Below are 19,070 nucleotides of genomic sequence, written 5' to 3'. Positions count from 1 at the left end.
TATTCTTTGTATGTTTTGCATATTAACCTCAATCAGATATATCATTGACAAGTATCTTGTCTGACTCAGTAGGCAGCCTTTTTGTTTTGTTGATAGTTCCCTTCACTGTGCAAAAGCTTTTTAGTTTGATGTAGAACCACTTGTTTATTTCTGCCATTGTTTCCCTTACCTGATGAGACATAACCAAAAAACTTTACTAAGACCAGTGTCAAAGAGCATACTGCTTATGGTTTCTTCTAGAAGTTTTATGGTTTCAGGTATTACACTTAAGTCTTTAATCCATTTTGAATTTATTTTGTGCATGGTGTGAGAGAGTAAGTAGTCCAGTTTGATTCTTTTGCATGTAGCTGTCCAGTTTTCCCAGCACCATTTATTGAAGAGGCTGTCTTTTCCCCATTGTATATTCTTGCTTCCTTTGTCATAGATTAATTGCCCAGATAAGTGTGGGTTCATTTCTGGGCTCTCTATTCTGTTCCATTGATCTATGTGTCTCTTTTTGTGCCAGTACCATACTGTTTTGATTACTGTAGCTTTGAAATCAGGGAGCATGATACCTCCAGCTTTCTTCTTGTTTCTTAAGATTGTTTTGGCTATTCAGGGTCTTTTTGTTTCCATACAAACTTTAGAATTATTTGTTCTAATTCTGTGAAAAATGCCTTTTTTTTTTTTTTTTTTTTTGTGGTACGTGGGCCTCTCACTGTTGTGGCCTCTCCCGTTGCGGAGCACAGGCTCTGGATGCACAGGCTCAGCGGCCGTGGCTCATGGACCCAGCCGCTCCACGGCATGTGGGACCTTCCCGGTCCGGGGCACGAACCTGTGTCCCCTGCATTGGCAGGTGGACTCTCAACCACTGCGCCACCAGGGAAGCCCGCCATTGATCTTTTGTTAGGGATTGTACTGAATCTGTAGATTGTCTTGGGTAGTATGATCATTTTAACAATATTAACTCTTCCAATCCATGAGGTAAGTATATCTTTTCTTCTGTGTCATCTTCAATTTCTTTCATCAGTGTCTTACACTTTACTGAGCACAAGTCTTTTATGTCCTTAGTTAGATTTATTCTGAGGTATTTTATTCTGTTAGATGCAGTTGCAAGTGGGGTGTTTTCTTAATTTCTCTTTCTGATAGTTCATTGTTGTGTATAGGAATGCAACAGATTTCTGCATATTGATTTTGTATCCTGAAACTTTACTGAACTCATTGATGAGGTCTAGTAGTTTTTTGGTGGCATATTGAGGATTTTCTATGTATCATGTCATCTACAAATAGTGACAGTTTTACTTCTTCCTTTCCAGTTTGAATTCCTTTTATTTATTTTTCTTGTCTGTTTGCTGTGGCTAGGACTGCCAGTACTACGTTGAATAAAAGTGGCAAGAGTGGGCATTCTTGTCTTGTTCCTGGTTTTAGAGGAAATGTTTTCATCTTTTCACTGTTGAGATGATGTTAGCTGTGGGCTTGTTATATATGGCCTTTATTATGTTGAGGTATATTCTTTCTGTACCCACTTTGTTGAGAGTTTTTCACAAATGGATGTTGAATTTTGTCAAAAGCTCTCTGCATCTATTGAGATGACACAGGATCTTTTTCTGGGGGGCATGGGGTGCATGCCATGTGGCATGCAGAACTTCCCTGACCAGGGATCAAACCCATGCCCCCTGCATTGGAATCACGGAGTATTCTCTGGACCACCAGAGAAGTCTGAGCACAGGATCTTTATTCTTCAATTTGTTAATGCAATGTATCACACCGATTGATTCGTGGATATTGAACCATCCGTGCATCCCTGGGATAAATCCCACTTGATCACAGTGTATGATCCTTTTAATGTATTGTTGAATTTTGTTTGTTAATATTTTGTGGAGGACTTTTGTATGTATGTTTATCAGTGATATTGGCCTGTAATTCTTTTTTGTAGTGTCTTTGTCTGGTTTTGGTATCAGGGTGATGCTGCTCTTGTAGAATGTGTTCAGATTTCTTCCTTCCTCTGCAAATTTTTGGAATAGTTTGAGAAGGATAAGTGTTAACTCTTTAAACGTCTGGTAGAATTCACCTGTGAAGCTGTCTGATCCAGGACTGTTTGTTTGTTGGGAGCTTTTTAAAATTACTGATTCAGGGCTTCCCTGGTGGCGCAGTGGTTGAGAGTCCGCCTGCCGATGCAGGGGACATGGGTTCATGCCCCGGTCCGGGAAGATACCACATGCCGTGGAGTGGCTGGGCCTGTGAGCCATGGCTGCTGAGCCTGTGCGTCCGGAGCCTGTGCTACACAACGGGAGAGGCCACAATAGTGAGAGGCCTGCGTACTGTAAAAAAAAAAAAAAAAAAAAGCTAAAATTACTGATTCAATTTCATTACTGGGATTTGGTCTGTTCATATTTTCTGTTTCTTCCTGATTTATTCTTGGGAGATTGTACACTTGTAGGAATTCATCCTTTTCTTCTGTGTTTTCCATTTTATTGCCCGTAGTTGTTCATCGTAATATCTTATGATCCTTTGTAATTCTGTGGTGTTGGTTGTAACTTTTCCTTTATCATTTCTGATTTTATTTATTTGGGCCCTCTCTTTTTCTTGGTGAGTCTGACTCAAGGTTTATCAATTTTTTTATCCTTTCAAAGAACCAGCTCTTAGTTTCATTGATCTTTTCTATTATTTTTTAGTCTCTATTTCATTTATTTCTGCTCTGATCTTTATTATTTCTTTCCTTTTACTAATTTTAGGTTTCTTTCTTTTTTTTCTAATTCCTTTAGGTGTAAAGTTAGGTTGCTTGTGTGAGATTTTTCTTGGTTCCTGAGGTAGGCTTGTATTGCTCTAAACTTCCCTGTTGGAACTGCTTTTGCTGCGTCCCATAGATTTTTGGATCGTCATGTTTTTATCTTCATTTATCTCCAGGTATTTTTAAAACAACTTCTTTGATTTCTTCAGTGATCCATTGGATGTTTAGTAGCATATTATTTAACCTGCATGTATTTGTGGCTTTTTTGGTAAGAATACTTTCTGGTTTGTGTTATAAGAGACACATAGTAAATTGTGATAAGATTAATCAGGGTTCAGGCATTGTCAGCCTGATCAGTCCATTATAATGGTCCCCCTCAGCTTTTCACTTACCAGTTTTTTTTAGCCATTAATAATCATCACCTTGATCTCTTATTTCACTTTAGGTTGCAAAATGGTGATATTCTATCATTCCTTCTTCAATTAGTAGCTGGAATCTTTTTGTATAAAAAGATTTTTTTATCAACTGTTTATTTACCTTGAAGTACAGTTAACATAGCAAGGTAGGATAAGTGCTTTATTCTTTCTCTTTATTTATTTATTTCTGGCTATTGAACACTTGAAATATGGCTAGCCCTAATTAAGATGGGCTATAAGTGTAAAATACACACCACATTTCAGACTTAGTGTGAAAAAAGAATGCATAATATCCCATTAATTATTTTTTATGCTGACTAGAAGTTGAAGTGATAATATTTTGAATATATTGAGTTTAAATAAATTTCACCTGTTTCTCTGTACTTAAAAAATGTAGCTATAGAAAAATTTTAAATTACATAGTGGCTCACATTTGTGGTTCACATACTATTTAAGTTGAACAGTTCAGTTCCAGAGTATGTCAAGGAATGTCCAACATCTGCACCTCATGGAAGCCAATCAAGGGAACTAGGAGCCATTCCCCATGGCTCCAGTGAACCCTGAGTCCTGTGAGAGGACACCTGCATGAACAAAGTCACCGGCAATCCAGTCATGTATTTTATCTTTCTTAGTCTGGCACCTGGACTACATTTCCACAAATCCTGTCCCGGTTCCCGCCAATACAGATTACCTAGACCCTGAAATTCTTTTCCCATAAGAATGTCTTTTCCAGGATGTTCAGGAGCCAAGTTGGAGTTCTGTGTAAGATCTTGTTTTAACAATAATTTAACACCGTTTTCTTTGATAATCTCTTGGGTCTCTCCCTGATTCAAAGTCCTCCAGTCCCATTAACTGGGCCTCGTTAACACCAAGCATCCCCCAACGATGCTCACTGGCAGGGACCACAGTCCTGATGCTGATTGTGTGCTAACCACCTCGGGCAGCCATCGCCAGTTTGGGAAGGATTGTTCTGCAAAACCGGAAACCTAACCGTAACCACGGGAACAGTTTCCTCAGCAAAAGCAAGCATGTGCTGCACATGCCCAACGCGGGTCCCACCAGCGCTTCCTCTTTTGAATCGGTTGGAAAATCTGATAAAACAAGACAGAGACGAAGTGGGGTTGGTGTCAAGGCTACCACAGGCAAGGTTTGACACTTTTGCCCCACCGAGACTCGGCCCACACGCGGATGAGAGGGTTGCTGAACGTCCATCTAGTGCAGCGTTTGCCGACAAGTAACTCATGCCCTCATCTGATAAAAGTCTCACGTCGGGGCTTCCCTGGTGGCGCAGTGGTTGAGAGTCCGCCGGCCCATGCAGGGGACACAGGCTCGAGCCCTGGTCTGGGAGGATCCCACATGCCACGGAGCAGCTGGGCCGGTGCGCCACAACGACAGAGCCTGCACTCTAGAGCCCGTGCGCCACAACGACTGAGGCCCGCACGCCTAGAGCCCGTGCTCCGCAACGGGAGAAGCCACCGCGGCGAGAGGCCCATGCACCGCAACGAGGAGTCGCCCCTGCTCGCCACAACTAGAGAAAGCCTGCGCGCAGCAACAAAGACCCAATGCAGCCACAAATAAATGTTAAAAAAAAAAAAGTCTCACGTCTGTGCCTGTTTCCCATCCTCATCTGAATGTGAGCACCTGCCCCCTTCCTCAGTAAACGAGCAATGCGTGAGTTCCTGACTCTTGGACCAAAGAAAGACATTGCATCTGTATCGAATGTCCTGTTCTTAATTTTGTCTCTTTTAATCTTAGGCCATCTTCTCACTGTCCCACTAAGACTCCCACCCTCTGATTCAGAACGAGAACTACACCACCATCAGAATGCCTCCCTGTTTTCAGCCTCAAAAGGTCCGCTTTCCTTGCAGCTCTTCCAGGAGGAAACAAGCTATGAGTACATTCTTTGAGGCCCATGGACCAGTGGCTAATGCTCATCTGAGTAGAAGATGAAGTGAAACCATGAAAATGGGTCAAGCTCTTATACTCTACAAATGAGACTTATTAGATCTCTCCAAGGTTAAGCTCAGTCATACCAGGAGGGGATCTATAGGCATAGTTAATTAAGTGCTGTACATGTTTTGACTATATTCATATATATGCATAGCATATGTAAATATGCATAAAATATTTAAGAAATCAAATTTTCAAGTATTTGGGCTCAGATTCTCCAAAGCTGACAAAACTAATATATTTCTCTCTCACATTAGTATTCAAAAATCACTTTTCACAGGGAAAACATTTCAGGTTTCCATAGTTCTTTTAAAGAATTTAATGTATTTCACCCAGGAAAAGAAATCTCTATAAACGAAAGAGGTGGCATAACTATTACAACATGATGTCTCGAAGCTTTAAATTCCAAACACTTCATGTTTTCCTTACTAGTTTTATACTGTACTTCATTGTAAAAGGGGGAAAATACTTTGCATAAAAAGTAGTTTCCAACAAAATTATATTTGATCAGAAATCAGTAAAGAGATATCTAAAACTAACTTTTAACAACTTTAACCAAAATGTTGTATCGGGGGTAACAGTTCTGAAACATCTATTGACGTATTTTCCTTCTCAGTAATTAAGGCTAAGTATCCAGAGTGCCAAAGTAGACACGAGCATTCCAAGAGAACTTGCAGGTCATAGTAAGGATTCCACAGAAGATGGCAGAGCCTGGGACTGCAGCAGCAGTGGACAGAACAGGACTCCCAGGATCATGGCCAGGTTAGTCACAAGGAAAGACAAAGCTTCATCCCAGTTCCATGCAGCTATGGGGTGGGGGGGGGTGCAGAATTTTAAAAACATGAGTAAAAATACAACAGACACTTTATATATGAAAATAGCCAAATGGCCAGTAAACACTCAACAAAGTCCTCAACCTTATTAATAAAGGAAATGAAAACTAAAACTGTAATGCAGCACCACTTCTCACCCACCGGAATGGCCAAAATGAGAAAGACAGCACAACCTTCGGCAGGAAGGAAATGGCACAGCCACTTCGGGAAACTGTTTGGCAGCGTCTGTTAAACATAACACATGCCCATTCTACACCCAGCAATTCCACTGCCAGGTTATATGTGTATCCAACATAAACACATACATCTAACCACCAGATGGCACGTATGGAAACGCTCATAGTTAGCATGTTTGTAATAATGAAAAACTGAAAGCTGCCTAAATGCCCAGGGATAGTTACATGGATAAACTGTGGTGCGTTCACCACGGATCACTACACAGCAGTGTGGATGAAGAGCCTGTAATGACGTGAAGTAATACGGATGGCTGTCACAGACATAATTCTGAGCAAAAGACAGACACAAAACATGTGATTCCAATATATAAATTTAATAACAGGAAAATGGCTATAAGGTATCAGAAACCAGGACAGGTAGCTGTGCTCTGGGGGTGGAGTGAGATGCTGGCAGTGGTCTGTTTCTTGCTGGTTACACAGGTGTAACCACCTTGTGAAATGCTTTGAGCTCCACGTGTATGGCTTGTGCACATTGCCGTATATCCGTGTGATGCTTACATTCTGCTTTAATAAAAATGTCAATAGGAAGAGCAGCTTGTGTCTTCCAGGGTATTACCCCCTCCAGCACTGCTCCCTGCCGCAGGATGAGCACTCGTGACTATTATGAAACCACTTACTTAAAAGTATTGAGAGTGTCACATATCACACTCCCCTTAGCAATATTAAGTTTTACCCTACTTCAGTAGTTACAATAAAATTTTAAAGTCATGATGCCATGCGCCTACCGGAACCACCTGCTGCTTTATGTGTTATTTGGCAACCACTGTAGAGAACCAAGAATGCGGTTGGCCACGAGTAACGGCGCTCGACGAGCAGTGCCTCCAAGTTGGATTATCCTGTGGCAGTGGTCTAGGGTCGGAGCCGTGACTTGGTGACATCCTCGGGACGCAGCTCTTTCTGTCCTCGCGCCCTGGCCTCTGCAGGCTGGCTTAACACTCGGCAGCTGCACGTAGGCTCTGCACATCCGAGCAACTCGTCCACTCCCAGGAAGAGAGGAAAGGGTGATAACGAGGGCAGCGCCTTCCCCCTCAAAATCGGGTGCACATCCCCAGAACGCCTCCTGAGGAGTCTTCTATTTATAGTTCATTGCCAAGAACGTTATTACGTGGCCAGAAGAAGCTAGGAAATTTAGTAGTTAGCTTTCTCGTCTGTACAGTAGAGGAAGGAGAGGACACAGAAGGGTGGAAGTGCCAGTTAAGTGAACCAGCTTGCAGTGATTGCTACTGTATCATGCAGTGTCTCCTGCTTTTTAAAAATTTAATATTACGTATCTTTCTTTTACTATACCCAGCACTGATCAACTCTAGAACTCTTAACAGCTTGACCCCTAAGATCCAAAAAGTGGTCCTGGCAAGGTGACCCCTCTTTCAGGGGACAGCACCCGCAATCCACTCATCAAAGAAGCATTGCCATTGGATTTTCACAGGCAAGGTGTCCATCCTGCAGAGAAGCCAGATGGCACCTTCCCCAAGAGCTGGAGCCACGGATTCATCAGCTTCAGGCACGTACTTCTGACCGTAGTCTGTGCTCAGTAGATAATCATGCATCCTTTGTTTAGGAACCAGGAACCAATGTCATAGTGGAACTACATCGGCTGCCGCTGCCTTTGTCATTGTGGTCTTGGCTTCCTGGCCCTCTCTGCACCTAATTAAGCTTCATGTGCTGAAGGAGTTTTTAACTAGTCAGTAAATTAGACCGACACTTGTTTGTTCGACTCTAACGCTATCTGCCTGGACCAGTTTGTATCCAGTCATGCTAATCTCAAATTAGTGACCACAAGGACAGCTTTGAAGAACAGCTACTGAGCTTTTCATGGTAAAATAAGAGAAAAGTAGATCTTCCTGGAAAAAGCATTTTTTGAGGCCCATAATGATGTTATAAGTAAAACTTCTTGTTTTAAATATTTTTCTTCAGGTCATAAAACTTCTCTCTTTGGCCCTTTCCCTAGATGTGTAAATGTCCTTTCAAAAATCTATCTGAAGCCCATTTTGATTAACATTCGTGAAAACCACTTCCTAATAGTTTATCCAGACTCTGAGATCTCGTGGCTTTAATGCAAGTCTGGCCTTGGATGGTGGGAGCTGTCTGCCCACCCTGAAGTGACAATCTCATTTTAGGACAGCGGTAGCAATCCTCGGGCCACCTATTCAGTTAGGAACATTGATTGACTGCTCCTTCCCAGTGCCATGGAGGTGGCAGAGACTCTCTCCTCTACCAGGCTTTACATTAGTCCTGTGTTTGGCCTGCCCAGCCCAATCTGAGCAAGAATCATGCTAAGTCATCCCTTCACCCTTGATATCTGACCACCCTGTCACCTGATCAGGTTTCTCGTCCCCACTTTTGATGTCTGAATCTTGGCCTGTCTCTAGCAAGAATCCTGTTAGGTCAGTTTAGCAGCCCCCTCCCCCCTTCACGTCTCCTCTTAGTAATTTTCCGTCCCCTGACCCTTCCCTCTGCTCCTTGGCAAACCCCCAGCTGTCTTTGCTGTATTCGGAGCTGAGCCCCATCTCTCTCCTAGATTGCAGTAGTCTTGAATAAAGTCTTCCCTGCCATGTTAACAAGTGTTAGAATAATTTTCTCTTTAACAGAGGTTGAGTAGACAGTTTTTAGAGTGACCAAGCATCTCAGCTTGCTCTGGCCTGAGGGGTCTCCCAGGATGCAGGACTTTTAGTTGTAAACCCAGGGCAGTTCCAGGCAAATCTGGACTCTCGGCCACCCTGGAGCTTACGCTCAATGAGTGTAACCTGTACCTGACACCACTTTGCCCAGGTGCCCCAAGCAAGTCATAAGGAGAGGCTCGGCTCCCAGAGAAGACATGCTAAGCTTTGGACATCTGCATGAACTTAGCCCATGGGTGGCATTGGAAGGCAGGTGAAAACCAAAGGCTGAGACACTGCACGGATCAGGGGCCAGGAAGGCTGGAAGCTGAAAATGAGGGGACACATACGGTGATGGACAAAGAAGTCGGGCAGCCTGTGTCTAAGTCTCAGAAAACCCAGAGGCACGAGAGATACCACACTTGAAACTGGAGAGACCACCTTTCTCCCACAATTTATTCTGAAAAATGTTCAATCATAACGTGCAGCACTGATTGAAACATTTTGCTACATTGTCTTTCACACAAACGGGTATATGTATGTATATATCCATATAATTTCACTTTTTCATTCACAGGACACATACACACATGCCAAGAAAAATATCTTACCAGTATTGAATTTGCAAAGCATTCCTGATACAGGACTTGGGTTGAAAATTAGCGTTAACTGATATGCTAAAAGCAAATTAATACAGGAAACACACTGAACCTCACTTGCAGATAGGGAAATGCTATAGTTTACTTTTTTAAAAATTATTTATTTATTTATTTGGCTGTGTTGGGTCTTCGTTTCTGTGCGAGGGCTTTCTCTAGTTGTGGCGAGCGGGGGCCACTCTTCATCGCGGTGCGTGGGCCTTTCACTATCGCGGCCTCTCTTGTTGCGGAGTACAGGCTCTGGACGCGCAGGCTTAGCGGCCATAGCTCACGGGTCCAGATGCTCCGCGGCATGTGGGATCTTCCCAGACCAGGGTTCAAACCCGTGTGCCCTGCATTGGCAGGCAGATTCTCAACCACTGCGCCACCAGGGAAGCCCAGTTTACTTCCTTTTTTTTTTTTTTTTTTTTTGCGGTACGCGGTCCTCTCACTGCTGTGGCCTCTCCCGTCGCGGAGCACAGGCTCCGGACGCGCAGGCTCAGCGGCCACAGCCCATGGGCCCAGCCGCTCCGCGGCACATGGCATCCTCCCAGACCAGGGCACGAACCTACGCCCCCTGCATCAGCAGGCGGACTCTCAACCACTGCGCCACCGGGGAAGACCCCGGTTTACTTACTTTTAAAAATCTTTCTCATTTTCCTAATTTGATGGGTGAAAAACAGTATAACATCCAAAGCTGGTGAGGGTGTAGGGAAATGATCTATCTTATACATTGCCAAGAATAATAAACATTTCTGGTAGAAATATAAATTAATTTGGGGAGGGAATAATCTAGCAGGATCTATTAAGACTAATAATACATATGTTCTGTGATTCAGCAATCCTTCTCTGAGGACTAGAATTTGATCCTACAGAAGTAAAAGCCCTAGTTCTCAACTGTAGTGCAGAGCTGTTTATTGCAGCATCGTGATGGCAGAAAACTGGCGATATCTCTATAAGTGAGCTTTCGGGCTGTGGTTCTAGTGATCATGGTAGAACCAGAATAAGGAATATATAAAATTTTTTTAAGTTAGGTACACCCGCATTGAGTCACGCCATGACATATTAAGTGGGAACTAGCTGTATAGTTACAGTTTTTAAATAAAAGGGAACAGAAATCTTCATGATTGTTCTGCATATCCGTATAAGCAAGCAGAGAAAGGTATAGAAGATACACTAGTTTGTTTGCTGTTGCCACAATAATCCATTTTTCCTTCCTAAGAGGAAACCTCAATTATTTGGGAATAATTGCCATCCTCCACTGTAGATAGTTGTTAGGGAAACAAGAAATTGAGACACCTGCCTAAACTAAAGGTGCTGAAAGACTCCAAGCCTCCCTCTGATGCCCGTGGTCCAACCAGGATAGCACTGACCCAGGTCTACTGAGTTAGATGCTCTCTCTAAGGGCTGGATCTGGGGAGAAAGGTGGCGATGTGGAAGCAGTGGCTGTCGGTCATTTATCCCGGTGGGTGGGTCTGCTTGGATGCTGGCGGGACTGTCCTCAGTTACTGTTATGGCGGCTAAGAGCTGGCTTGATTCCGGGCCACCCTTACACTCGCGTCTCCAGGCGTCCCTTTAAGGCCAGACCCCACTGCAGCAGCGCTGGCGTCTCCCCGGCTGACAGCCTTTTCTGACTCTCACGCTGCTTCTACCATGAGCTGCTCTTGTGGTCGCTCAGAATCCACGCCCTTGTAAAGTGGGAAAGTTTAAAGCCTGAGCTTATTTAAAAGCTTTTCGGAGGATCCAGTAAAGAGGCTGCACATACAGGGAAGAGGAGGAATACCTGATAAGTTCCTGAGGAGGTTGGCAGACGGGAAAGACTCCAGGCTCCAGGGACTCAGGACAGTTTCTCTGCAGTAACAGAGAAGAGGACAGGAAGCTGCACATGCAGGTGAAGGTGTGTGTCACAGACGCCGAATCTAGTGTAATCAGAGAAGCAGCAGCCAGGACACGTATCAGGAATTTATTTTGGCGACTGAACCTTACACCACAGTGGAGCTGATAAAACTGTCGCTGGACTTGAGGATATGGGGAGGGGGAAGGGTAAGCTGTGACAAAGCGAAAGAGAGGCACGGACATATATACACTACCAAACGTAAGGGAAATAGATAGTGGGAAGCAGCCGCAGAGCACAGGGAGATCAGCTCGGCGCTTTGTGACTGCCTGGAGGGGAGGGATGGGGAGGGTGGGAGGGAGGGAGATGCATGAGGGAAGGGATAGGGGAACAGATGTATATGTATGACTGATTCACTTTGTTATAAAGCAGAAACTAATAAAAAAAAAAAAAAAAAAAAAAAAAAAAAACTGTCGCGGTGAGGCAGTCACTGCTGTGTCTGGGCCGGCATCTGAAGCCCGCAGGGCTGGCAGTCGGGCAGTGACACGGGAGAGGCGAGGACAGACCAGGACGCGCACAGCTGGGCCCCTCACCGCAGGGCTGGCCTCAGCGAGGCGCTGCAGGACTGAGATACACCCCAGGCCCAGGGGGCGGAGGAGCTGGAGGAGGACCCAGCTGCCACCTGTGCCCACCCAGGGAGCAGCAGACAAGCTGCAGCGACAGCGCTTTCATGCTCTGGGGCAAGAAAAGCAAACGGCTGCTGGTGCCGCACTCTGCCTTCCAAACCTGGAGCAAAGCCTCCTGTGGCCTCCGCTAACCCCAAACCACGCAGGGAAGACAGTTCTGGGAGGCGTGGCTCCCACTTAGCTAAAATGACATAATACAGATTCCACCACAGTCCGTCCTTTGCCAGCTTGGCAAAGACAGACCCCACCTTTAACCACACTAGACTTCCCATAAGGGCTGCAGCAAACCCGCTTCTACCATGTTCACGTCAGGCAGTTATCCTTCACCAAAGAAAAACACGCTGATTCTTCCCCCCCAAAACTGAGTATGAAGACCCTTATTCAACTTTAGATGATGATGATTCCTCTCCTAACTGATTCTTCACCTTTGATATCCTGGAAACCAGACACTGAGATATGAATTTAACTATACATCTTATGTTAGATACTGTGAGGCTGGAAGGGAGGAGGGAAACAACTCAGCTGATATATTCACAGATATGATCATATCACAATAAGGAAGAGATACGCGTAGCTACGACGATCTTTGTTTCTACAGCTGGTCATGTGGTCATAGCTGGAATTGACAGGTGCTTTCTCCTGCTGCCCAGTCCACAGTTCCTTTGCCCTTAGCAAGCACCTTGGCTGGCCATGGGCTGTGTAGCTTTCCATTGGCTTTAATCACAAGGCCTGGGAGTACTGAGAGGCCCCTGCATTCCGAATGGAAATGTGGAGTTGTAGGGCAAAGGGTAAACAGGTCAGCTGTAGGCAGCAGTAGATGGCCGAAGATGATTATTGGACGGAGTGCGAGAAAAACAGGTCTGGGAACTTGATGAAAGTTAATAGAGACCCATCGAGGAACTTGATAAGTGGCAGTACAGATAAGCAACAAATGTCAACAAATGCTTAATAATTATGAGCCAAGTTAGTATTGCAGTGTACAAGGTGATAACGGTCAAATTCCCCTGATTTAAACCTTCCTTGAGCGTGTTTTACTTTACCAACTCCCAAACTTCTCCAAGTTTCCCATCTTAGCAATAAAGACATGAGGAGGAAGGATGATATTGAATCCAGCAAGACAGAAGAGAGGGTTGGAGAGAGAGAGCCAAGGACAAAAGTGTGGAGAGAGGGAGAAAGGAAAAATCCTAACACGGATCAGCTCAAGTCCCTGACAAGGTCTCTTCTTTTCTTTGCAATTTTGGATCTTTATTTAGCATTAGGAAGGCTGGAATTAATAATTTTATATCTGAAAATATCTGATGCACAATAAAGCAACTGCTCCTAGGATGGGTTCCAAGAAAGGACTGCCTAGAATAGCAAACTACTGGCAAACATGGGTGGGTTGGGTTTCAAGTGTGCTCTTTCTGATGACTCTATGTAAATACCACTGGTAAAGAAAGGATCACTGAAGCTTCTTTCTCTCATTCTAATGAACATGTTGTAGATAAATGGAGTGAAATACATAAATCATAAAGCCTAAAATAAAATGAAAGTTTCCATTTATGATCATACTATACACATATCCTCCAATACATTGAAATTTTCTATAGGAAAGGAACATGGAACTTAACACTATCTGCATACTTCTCTGCTTTTTTTTTTTAAAATGCTTTTGTGAAAGTTCTCAGAGCTGCCAGACATAGGCAAATAGATTGAGTAAATCCTCCCCCTTAGAGACATATTAGAATTATCCAGAACTCTATTAAATCATTTAATGCTTGAAATGCCTGCCTGTGCGAAGAGCTGTAGAAATAGATTGATTTCGGGCTTCCCTGGTGGCGCAGTGGTTGAGAGTCCACCTGCCGATGTAGGGGACACGGGTTCGTGCCCCGGTCCGGGAAGATCCCACATGCCGCGGAGCGGCTGGGCCCGTGAGCCATGGCCACTGAGCCTGCGCGTCTGGAGCCTGTGCTCCGCAACGGGAGGGGCCACAAGAGTGGGAGGGCCACGTACCGCAAAAAAAAAAAAAAAGATTGCTTTCGTGTTCAGTGAGGTGCTTCTTTACTTTCCATAGTCTCACCTTCCTTTTTCTGCACAGGTACAGAGCAGATTCTTTCTTCCATGTGTGTGAGTAACGCAGAAGCAGAAGGAGCACTGATATCCTTAACATTCACCCCAGGAGCTTTTCTCATATTATGATAGAAACAGCAGGAAGTCGATGACACCCAATGAAAGCACACTGGTGCTTTCTTTCCTTTGATTTTCTGTTTGATTCTTCCTATGGCTTCCTCATCCCTGACCACGAATACTCTCATCCTTGTCTTTTTCTTTGTAAGGAATAGTGTTTTAACTGAGGAAAATGACTGGTTTACAACCGAGGAAAGGATTACTTTGAACCCTAGTCAGGAAATAGAGTACCGCATTAGAACTTTGGTATAGCTGCGTTTTTAATATCTCAAAAAATTATCTTCAGAATTGGCTGGAAATGGAATGTTAATAAACAAAGAGTGACACTTTTAATTCATAGCCCCTAAATTTGTTCTAAGCTTAAAGCTCAAAATTCTTGGTCACGTTAGAAGACCAGAAAAAGTATTGTAACTAATTTAAGGAACCACATACCTAATTTTGCAACCAGTTTCTTTTGGGGAACAAATGTTCATAAAAATGGTTATCTCATGTTGAAATGTCTGCCCTTTTTGTAGTAAAAATGATTTTTATTAATATCTTGGGACAGTGTTCCTAAAATCCCTGTATTTATCTTGATAGACACTGAATTATTTTAACTTCCTTTAGGTTAGTACTATTCCTTTTTTCCCATGAACTTCACTACACAGTAGGCATCTGCATTGGATATATTCTGAATAAATTTCACTGACTTTATTCATTTTCACCTGTGCTGTGCTAATAAGTCTCAAATTAAACAGCTCCATCAAGTCTCAGCAGCTGGCATTGTGCCCCACTGAGTATCACAAACTGTAAAAGGATTATTTGGGGAGGCTTCATAATTATACTAAGATGAAAATGTTGGCAGCCAGGAGATACATATTTTTCAAGATTTGAGAGAAAATTTAATGAAAGTGACACAAATATATTACTTAGGATGATAGTTTGCACTTAATATGAGGCCCTTTTCTCTCTGGACTTCAAAGTCTAGACTAATTAATTAGCCCTAATTCCCCTGCTTTCCTGATGGTCAAGCACTCAGACAGACCTCCCGAGACCACAGAGCACAGCCAAGTAGAAGAAGTGCCGGCTGGGGGGCGGGAGACCTGTGAGTTAGTTCACACCTGTTGGGTGTTGGTCTTTGGGACTGAGTTTGTGACCTTGGATGCCCCAGCCCAGAGGCGGCAAGCCAAGGCCCATAGGCTCAGTGTGGCCGGCCGCCTGCCTTTGTGAATAGACTTCCACTGGAACCAGCCCCACTTGCTGGCACACGTGTCCTCTGTAGCTGCTTTCGCGCTGCAGTGGCCAGGTTGAGAAGTCAAAACAGAGACTTCACGGCCCATAATGCCTGAAATGTTTTCTGTCTGGCCCGTTGCAGAAAAAGTTCGCTGACCCTGGACTTAATCTCTCTGCACTTGTCTCCCCGTCTGTAAAATAAAATGCAATAGTCAATAGCATAGCAACTTCCATTAGAAGAGGCAAGGTTCAATTTTGCCCAACTGTGTCTGATGGTGCCTTAAAACCACGGTGAAGACTCCCTGGCAGTGACGTTAATTCATTCAAAATGCACCCATCTGCTCTTTAAGTTATTCACCCGTCATCCACTTGGCATCAGGCACCACACTAAACGCCTGGGGATATACTTGCTAAGAGCGGTGAAGACCCATTCCAGTTAGTAGAGGAGGGACTGTGTGGGTGTGCGATGGGGATGCTGTGTGAGATGGCCAAGAATTTGAAAATCAAGTCTTTTGGAATTTTAAATGTAAGGATTGGGAGGAAGGCAAGCTCCCGCATTGGAGGTCCCCTGCCCTGAAAGTGGTTTACAGATGCGTCAAGCAGCCATTACACTGGGCTGAGAAGAGCTTGCTCACCCTTGGTTGGCTTAGTCAGCCTTGATGCAGCCAAAGAGCCCCCAGTTATATAACTTCTTCATAATCACAAATAGAAGGGACCAAAGAAATTCTATCTCAAGGCACCAGAGTTGTTTCATGGAGTGAGACGTTTGAGCGTGGACATAGGAAAAAGAGGTACGGTCTGTACAGGCGCGTACGTGGAGGGTTGTTTCAGGTGGAGAGGTCCAGAGTCAACAAAGCCAAGGGTGTGAGACGTTCCGGATGTGTCTGAGGAAAGGCGAGTAGCCCAGGTTGGTGGGAAGAGGCCTGAGTCAAGGGGAGGGGAGCGGGAGAGAAGCCTCAGAGCCCGGGTTCTGGAGCGGGTAGGTGGGCATGTGCTGAAGGTAATGGGAGACTGTGCAGGTCACGGCCGGCGGGCTAGAAGGGCTGCACTTTGCTCCGCGAGCAGTGGGAAGCTGCCGGAAGTTTTGGGACAAGAGCAGTAAGGGCTGTCTGGAGAGTACTGTTGTGAGTGTTGTGGAACTAGCAGTACTACTTTGCCTGCTCTGAACAGGAGCAGGCATTTTCCACGTGGGATCAAATGAAAGACCCGTGTCTACCGCCTCAGCTTCAGCCTCTACATTTTTGGATGGAGATTCCTAATAGATGGACCCTGCTCCATGAGAAACGTGGGCAGTTACTGTGTCTTCGCACGTGGTTTTTCCCTGAAGGTCTTCAGCCTGCTTCTTTTTTTTTTTTTTTTTTTTTTTGTGGTATGCGGGCCTCTCACTGTTGTGGCCTCCCCCGTTGCGGAGCGCAGGCTCCGGACGCGCAGGCTCCGGACGCGCAGGCTCAGCGGCCATGGCTCACGGGCCCAGCCGCTCCGCGGCATATGGGATCCTCCCAGACCGGGGCACGAACCCGTATCCCCTGCATCGGCAGGCGGACTCTCAACCACTTGCGCCACCAGGGAGGCCCCAGCCTGCTTCTTTGTAGTGTCTTCTCAGCTCCGCCCCTCGGGGGTCTGTGCCTAGTCTGCCGCCTCATGTTCATTCCAGGCCAGGCCTCTGCTCAGGCTGCTCCCCCAAATGAGGGTTGGTCCCTTCTGCCCCCCCTCCCCTCCCCCTCCCCCAGAGCCCTCTCACAGCACACCTCCTCAGAGAGGCCCTCCGTATTCATCCCCGTCTCCGTGGTATCGCCCTGCTTTGAATTGCATTACCTTATACTACTCATGCTGGCACGTAACATGCTGCTTCTAGACTGGAACTCAGTCATCCCGTGGGCGCATCTTGCTAAGCCTTGCTTCTTAAGCCAGGCCTGCTTGCAGTGCACCTTAGTGCTCCATCGGTGTTTGTTCAAGTGAAGTGAATTCCTGATAAACAGACCACTTCATTTTACTAAATATGTTCGGTCTGTGCTTATAATTGTACCACCGCCCAAGCCTTCTTCATGTAACTCTCGGTGGACCTGGGCTTCTCCCGGGGAGCAGTGGTGCTCTGGATGAGTGGCAGTGAAGAGGCCTGGGTACAGGAGCGACTGGACCCAGCAGCCCCGCCTGCAGAGGACTGACTGCTCACACCCACACTAGAGGCCCTTGACAAGTGGGAAAAAGAGCAACTCGGCCATTTTGTGGTACAGCCTCATTTTCTCTAAAAAGTAATTATTTAATTTTTTGGCGTATCGCTACATTAGAACATAATTATCCACAAATTGTTTATATTTCTACATCTATAAACACGAAAGAACAGGCCTATTTGATTTCCATAAATCATACAGATATTAAGCTTATGATTTTACTATGACTTCCCCAAATGTCGTCCGTTTAGCACATTGACAAATCTGAGGAAAAACAATACTTTAATATGCCGTTATACCACATGATAATGTCAGAGAGTCTCCTTTTCATTAGAATTAGTTAGCATTATTCAATGATTCATGATTGTTTTACTGTCTATAATAACTAAAATCATGTGGTAGGGCTATTTCTTATAAAATCCTATGTTCTAGGATATTTTAACCTTAAATAAAGGATACATCCACTGAGTTCTAATTTGATAGAAATTATTGAATCCTAACTCATGTTTTTACCTGTACCATGTTCCAGAACAAGTGGGGAATAGCCTTTGCATGTATCCAATAGCTCACCTAAAATTCCCTTCAATCTATCCTATTCCTGCCGCTGATGGGGAAGCAATAAGTCTAGAACGTGGCAATATTCCCTCTTGTCATAGCTTTCCAATTATTGAAAATTAAGTAACTCCCTATAGAGGAGAAATCATTAAATATATAGTAAATAATGAGGTTAATTAATTTAACCCCTTCTAATTAGGAAACTAATTAAATCAGAAAATTAAAACTGACACAAGACATTAAAATAGGGAAACCCTGAACTTAGATCTAACAATCATCTCTTCGTCCTCAACCAGTTCCAAAAGAGGAATGAATATATATTAGCTACAAAGTATAAATCAGTAGACTATTTTCAACCTATATCAAGTTAAACTTTCCATACCACAAATACTATTTTTAGAGAGTTTACCTTTTTTCTACTTCTGTTATACGTGAAATTAAATCTTGTTTCTTTCAATTTTTTAAAAGAATGAATTAGAGTAAGTTAAAAAAAGATGGATTTAGCCCCAAATCTGCTAGTAACTCTCATCATGAACAAGTCACTTAAACTCTCTAGGCCTCAGTTTTCTCATCCTCAGTATATTCTAGTAAAAAGTGAGATTGACTCACAGTGTCTTGGAGATGGAAATACATCTGAATAGGAGGAACGGATTAAGAAGCTAGAATCCGAGAAGATTGTTAAAATCTTTGTCAGTGTGTTATAGTAGAGAACCGGGTCCTAGCCTAGGATCTTCATGAATTAGTTGGTGAACCATCTGAGATAAAACTAAGGATACATTTTCAAAGGAGCCCAACTCTCTCCACAATCTGAAACTGTCATGCCCATCAACATGATCTTTGGATATAATTTCTAACCTCCAGGAAGAGTCTCAGAATAACAACAGAATTAGATTCAAGTCGTGGTGCTTAGTGCCATTGGCAGTGGTGTTTCCAAGCTTAAAAATATCTAAGCAGGCATCCTGCTAGAAGTTTTTGGACTCTCCATCCTTTTGACATTGTTCTCTTCACGTAATTGACAAGGACATGGAGCACTGTGATCCAGGCCCTTTTTTGGGATCCACTCTGGGGA

This window comes from Mesoplodon densirostris, chromosome 9 (assembly GCF_025265405.1).
Source record: "Mesoplodon densirostris isolate mMesDen1 chromosome 9, mMesDen1 primary haplotype, whole genome shotgun sequence".
NCBI classification, from domain to species: Eukaryota; Metazoa; Chordata; class Mammalia; order Artiodactyla; family Ziphiidae; genus Mesoplodon; species Mesoplodon densirostris.
This window is presented reverse-complemented; position numbering follows the sequence as displayed.